The following is a 7,017-nucleotide window of genomic DNA, read 5'->3' as shown; positions in this document are numbered from 1 at the left end:
TGTGACTCATATACAGACCTACATACAATAAGCCTGTCTCAGTTCCCACCACAGGATACAGAGAAATGGAGGCAGGCTAACCTCCACTGCTCTAAGACAGACACCAAAAGGGCTCAGGCACCATATGCTGGTGACTTCCAACAGGATGCCCAGGGTAGGCTAACATTAGGTTTATCCATAGCATAAATTCTCCCTGAGATGTAGGTTTTGCTCTGTTTTTTGGCTTTTTTTTTTTTTTGCTGTACTGCCCAGCTTGTAGAATTTTGGTTCTCTGACCAGGGACTGAAACTGTGCCCTCAGCACTGAGAGCCTACAGTCTACCACTGGACTGTCAGGAAATTCTCTATTTTGCTCTGTTCTTGCCAACTTAAAACCTGCAAACTTGCCCTGCAGAGAAGACCAAAGTCCCAGCACTAGCCAGCCTGCCAGGGCTCTTACTTTCCATGCCCACTTACCTCTGCCCGAACATAAACAGGCACTTCTGCAGTCTCTAGCCACATGTGGAGAGGTCTATAGCTACTCTCAGGCCAGTAAAGAACATGAAGATGTGATGGGAAGGGCTAGGAAGATGCTAAAGATAGGGCATAATGCTATTGCAGAGACTGGACCAAGGAGAGAAACGCCATGAAAATATACACCCATGTGTCGCTATGTCCACAACACTTACCTTACTTCCCACACTGCTGCTTGCCTGTTCAACCTTTCTTTTTCAAAAGTGCCCTAAAGAGAGGGATAACATAGTTAAGACCAGATGGAGAAAGAGCATCCAGGGGGCACCCTAACGTGAGACTCATCTGCTATTGGCTTATTTGCTTTCCTCCTCAGCACACCCCTCACTACCACCTGGGGGTGCAAAGATTCCCCCATAACAGGACCCAGAACTTTGATAGGCAAACAATAACTGTAAGACTCCTCTTATCCACAGATATGGCATTGGAAGGCAACCTGTAGGGAGATGGTGTGCACATGCACACACACACACACACACACACACACACACACACACACTGCTACTTTTGGATAACGACTGGGCCAGTCCAGAAACCTCAAGGAAGTTGGATCCCACACCAACCTACGGATGAAAAACCTAGAATCTGTCAGAGGAAGGCAAGCACCTTCCTGACCTTGCACTCAGCAGGGCCTTCTCGCTCCCTCCATTCCTGTGCCCCAGGAACTGGGAATTCAGATCCCCAACCCCTAGTTCATCTTCCTCACCTTCAGGAGGAAAGAATCTGATAGGCAACTTGACTCCACCCAGGAGGAGTCAGTCCTTTAAGGTCACAGAGATAACTTCCAGGAATAAGAATGGGAACAGTACATCATCTTCCCAGAAGCTTCTCATCTAGTCACAAAAATGGGTATGCTGGAGTCCTACCTCATGGAGCTCAGAGCAAGTGAACCACAGCCACTCAAGAGGGAGTAGAAAACTCCAATCTCCACAGGCCCCACTCAAAACTCCTGCCTTACCTGCCCCAGCCCCGCTCCAAAGTCTAGACCTCAGCCCAAGTGAAAAAGCTTCTCTGGGGCCATTAATAACCCTTCCCCCATTCCCAGAGGAGCTGAGCCAGCCTACTTCTGCTTATTATGAGGCCTGGCTTTAAGGCAGCACCACTTTGCCTTTCATTCCTGGCACCAAGCCATGAAGGTGACTCTCTGCAAGCATGTGGGAAAATATTTGTTTTCACGTATCTGTCAGGTGAGCTCAGATATGCTTGAAAACAAAACTAGGAAACACCAGAGGAGCCTACCGACTCACATAAGAGTCAGGTGAAGGGTCTTCATTCATCAGTGAGTGCTTTCATGTGTACGCTCTATGCATATTAATAAACTTGACTGTTTTTCTCGTCAGTCTGTCTTTTACCAGTGTAATTTACAACACCCACCCAAGGAACCTAAAGTGGGTGAAGGGAAAAGGTCTTTTTCTCCCCTCCCTTACATTCCTTAAAAAAAAAAAGTGCAAAGATACTTAGGTGGCACTTTTTCACTCACCCCAACATGGAGGCAAGCAAAGAACCTGGCCTTCCCCTATTTATCACCTTAGCTGGCAGAGAGAGGGCTGGGGCTTAGACTTCTGATACAAGACGTGTATGTTTTCCACCAAACAGTTCTGCAACACCAAGCAGATCTGGTGTCTGCCACAGTTTAATCAACTCTTACACCACCTACCTGAAGGCAGCAACAGATTCCCCAGGTTAAGTGCTCAATCCTACTAAACAGCCCTTTTCCACCCAACTTGAGAGGCCAAATTCCAAGTCTAGTTGTTCCTTTGCTTCTGATCAATTAGCTATGAATCAGAAGTTCTTACTACTCCCTCCTCAGGTTCAATTAATTTGCTAGAGCAACCCACAGAACTCAGGAAAAGTTTATTTACTAGGTTACCAGTTTATTGTAAAGTCTGTAACTCAGGAACAGCCAGATGGAAGAGATGCAGGTGGCAAGGTAAGGAGAAAGAGGCATGGGAAGATCTCCAAAACTTGCCCTTTTGGTTTCCTTTTGGATGCTTCATTACAAAGGCAATACTAATCAAATCACTGACCACTGGTGATTGATTCAACCTCCAGACCCTCTTCCTTCCCAGGAGGTCAGACCTTAACTAAAACTTCCAACCATCCAATCACAGGGTAGGTTCCTGGAGCAAGCAACCCCCATCCTCAGAGGATCTAGATGCTTCCAAAAATCACTTCACTGACATAGACTCATGAGTGTTGAAAGAGGCTTGTTATATAAATAATAAAAGACATCCACTTAACCTTTATTGATCTGGAGCTATTTGAGGAACTGGGAACAAAACTAATATTATAACAAAAGATGCCTCTATGGCTCTTATGAGGAAATTTCAGGAGGTGTGTAACAGGAACAGTGGACAAAGACCAAATAAATATTTTATCACGGGGTCGGGGGAGAAAGAGAGAGAAGCTCATTTCACTGGAAAATTTTAAAACAATATGAAATGTAATTGCCTTGACTTTTAACTTTCACTTAAGATATAGCAAGCTGAGAAAAGCATCACTCCCACTCCAATGTCAAGAAAAAACAGATAATCTACGGAACTATAACTTTTCTTGAACTCATTAGCGAGATGAGGATACAGGCCAACCAACGAGACTGAAATTTAAGGAAAAACGAGTATCCCCAGAGAGATGCAAGCTCTGGCTTACCTGTGGCAGAAGAACGATGGAACCACTATACAGGCAGGAAAGAAGAATTCAGGTACAATTTTTAATAAATTACTAAAGGTCAAGTTTAGAAATTTATAACTAATAAAAGTTAATTAAGAGCCATAGACACTCCAAGGGTTTTCTCCAGTGAGACCTCCGTGGGTGCTCACGGGAAATACAGTGCCAGAGAAAGCCTCTCAGGCGGGCTGGCCTGGAGAAGGAAAGCAGCGACTGCTCTGGGAAAAATACAGAGGTCCACCTGCTCCCTTCTCTAAAGAATACAATCTTAAACCCCTGGGAAATGGGCAAACTCTGTCACTTCCAAAGCAGCTGAGACCAAGTGAAAGAAAAAGAAAACCACCCTCTTTGGCTGGGGGAGGGGCAGGAAATTCTGGTCCAGACCATAGGAGGTGGCAGGCTCACCCAGAAAGATCCACTTCCCAGACCCAGGGCAACAGGGCCTGCTTAAGGCTGAGGCTGATCCAAGACAACAGAGAAGCCCTCTACTCCCCACCACCCGGGGAGCAAGCATCCAGCAACAAGGCTGTGGGAGAGTGTGCACTGAGGCACAGGTGCACAAAGAAGACCTAAAGCTGAGGGTGGAGCATAAACACCGAAAAATCCACTCTCAGGGCCAGGGGGCACTTCCCAGGTGGCTCAGCGGTAAAGAATCCACCTGCCAATGCAGGAGGCACAAGAGACACAGGTTTGATCCCTGGGTCGGGAAGATCCCCTGGAGTAGGAAATGGCAACCTGCTCCAGTATTCTTGCCTGGAAAATTCCATGGACAGAGGAGCCTGGTGGCTTACAGTCCATGGGGTCCCAAAAAGTCGGAGATGACTAAACACACACACACACACAGGGCAAGGAAACAGCAGAGCAATTTGAAGCCGCTAGTGCGCCTAAGGTAACCACAGCAACAAAAACCCAAACCCAACTCATTTCTGACTCAAACTTCCACATTAACAGGCTAGCAAAAGAAGACCTGTACCCTCTGCCCAGAATAAAGTATATACTTCATTCTCTGCTTTCCCACATATTTTATCTGCCAATCAGTAACAAATCACAAGCCACCTAAAAAAAGCAAGAAAAACAACCCACTATCAAAAGGCAAATTAATCAACAGGACAAGACTTAGAAATGATCCAGATACTGGAACTATGAGACAGGGAACGCATGTACACCTGTGGTGGATTCATGTCAATGTATGGCAAAACCAATACAGTATTGTAAAGTAAAATAAAGTAAAAATAAAAATTTACATAAAGAAAAAAAAAAGAATTTTCAAAAAAAAACAAAAAAACAAACAAACAAAAAGAAAATAACTATGATTAATACATGAAAAGCTTTAATGGAAACATTAGCCAACATGTAGGAACAGAGGTGGAATTTCAGCAGAGAAATGAAAACCTTAAGAATCAGAAGTAGAGGGAAAAAAAAAGAGCACCTAAGAGTTGTATGACAGGGATTTCCCTGACAGTCCAGTGATTAGGGTTCTGCACTTCCACTGCAAGGGACATGGGTTTGATCCTTGGTCAGAGAACTAAAATCCCACATGCCTCCAGGCACAACCAAAAAAAAAAAAACAAACAACCCAAAAAACAGAAAGAGAGAGAATTCTATGACAATATCAAATGGTCTGAGATAAATATTAAAAATATAATTTATGCTTATTTTAATTGCTTTAGAATATATCTAACTACCTAAAGCAAAAACAGTAGCAGTACAGTGTTAATGCATTTGTAAAAGTAAAATGTATGACAACAGTACAAAGATAGAAAAAAAGAACTGGGAGTTAAACTATTGTAAGGTTCATATATGTGAAAATGATGTAATATTATATAAGGTATATGTTGGGATATTACATATAAACTACAAAGTGGACAAATTCTAACTGCACAACTTAATACTTATATATATGTACTATGGAAAGATATTATTTAAGATAGACTGTAATTAATTAAAGATGTACATTGAGAAACTAGGGCACCCACTAAAAAAATAAGTATAAATAGTAAGCCAACAGTACAGCTAAAACAGCTCAAAGAAATACTCAGTCCAAAAGTAGGTAGAAAACAGAAGCAAAGAACATATGAAATAAATAGAAAACAGAAAACAACTAGCAAAGCGGCACATTTTAATCCAACCACATCAGTAACAACACAAAATGTAAATGATCTAGACCCATCAATTATAAGACAGACATTGGAAAAAAAAAAAGACAGACATTGTTGGATTAGATAAAAATGCAAAATCCAATATGCAACTTATAGGAAGCCCACTAGCAATATAAAGACACAAATAAATCACAGATAAAAAGATGGTAAATAACCATATAAACAGTAATCAAAACAAACGGGGAGTTAACTATAGTAACATCAGACAAAAGACTTCAGAGTAAGAAGATAAAAAGAGACATTATATAATGATAAAGAGGTCAATTCACCAAGAAGAAAATTCTGAAAGTCTATCTCCTCCAACAGGATAGCTTCAAAATACATGAAGCAAAAACTGACAGATCTGAAAGGAAAAATAGATAAATCCATAATTATAGTTGGAAATGTCGAGACACCTCTCTGTCATCAATAGAACAAGTTAACATAAAATCAGCAAGGATCTAGAACACCTGAAAATGGAAGGCCCCAACATAGTTCTTGGCTAAAATTATGTGAATTCTGAGCGGGAAAAAAAAAAGGGCCACCTCCATGAAGGAGATGGATGTAGCTCAGGAGTAGGAGACAGACTTACAACAGGAAAAAACTGCTTTGGCTCCTCAGTTTCACCACAGAATAACCTTATTATCTACTGAGCTGGTTGGTATCAAAGCACAGTTAGAAACCCTCCCTCAGTTGCTGCCTGAGAAGGTTCAACCTTCTTAGCAGGGCCTTATCACTAGACCCCCTGCTGCAGACTAGTCCCTCCCATGGTCCAGTCACAGTGAATCATTTGCAGTTTCCAGAAACCAAAGGAGTCCAGGGCTTTCAGAGCTTATCAAACAAACGTCTTCAGAGGTTAGAGCGTCTGCCTGCAATGTGGGAGACCTGGGTTCGATCCCTGGGTCGGGAAGATCCTCTGGAGAAGGAAATGGCAACCCATTCCAGTATTCTTGCCTGGAGAATCCCATGGACGGAGGAGCCTGGTAGGCTGCAGTCCACGGGGTCACAAAGAGTCAGACATGAGTGAGCGACTTCACTTTCTTTCTTTCTCTAACATACACCTTTGTCTCTAACACTGTTCTCCCACCTTTTTCCTCAGCATTCTGGCTGACATCTTTCTCCACACATTTCCTTGTGTCCCTGAGTGTGTATGTCTCAGTTTCCCTTTCTCTAAAAGTCTCTAAAATCATTGTTAAAGATAAATTCCATTAAACAATTCCACGCACCCATTCTTGTCTTGAGAAACTAGTGTTAAACCCCACTTGTAAGGACACAGATATAGCTTTCTGATAGCTTTTATCCTATTTCCCAAGTTCCTGAGGCAAATAATAAAGCAATTCATCAGACCACTAAAATTTCATGAAAATTTAACCATGAAAATAATATATGCAATTTTGGGGGGGAAAAAAGTGGATCTTTCACAGTTCAATTATGAAGAATATTTTACAAGCTAGATTTGAAAACTTTTATAATTAATGACTATGCCAAAAAAATTGCTGTCGAAAAAGATAAAATCTTAAATGCAGTGATAACACAGAAGACTTTTTTAAAAATTCTTTTGAGTTTTACAAAACTTCACGATGAAAATGCGTTGCTTTTTTTAATGCTTAAACTTAAATTATATGTGTATATATTTATTATTTATGTATATTTACTATTGTACTTTATTATTTCATAAATAATGAAAATTATGTGACTGTTTA

This window comes from Capricornis sumatraensis, chromosome 20 (assembly GCF_032405125.1).
Source record: "Capricornis sumatraensis isolate serow.1 chromosome 20, serow.2, whole genome shotgun sequence".
Lineage (NCBI taxonomy): Eukaryota > Metazoa > Chordata > Mammalia > Artiodactyla > Bovidae > Capricornis > Capricornis sumatraensis.
This window is presented reverse-complemented; position numbering follows the sequence as displayed.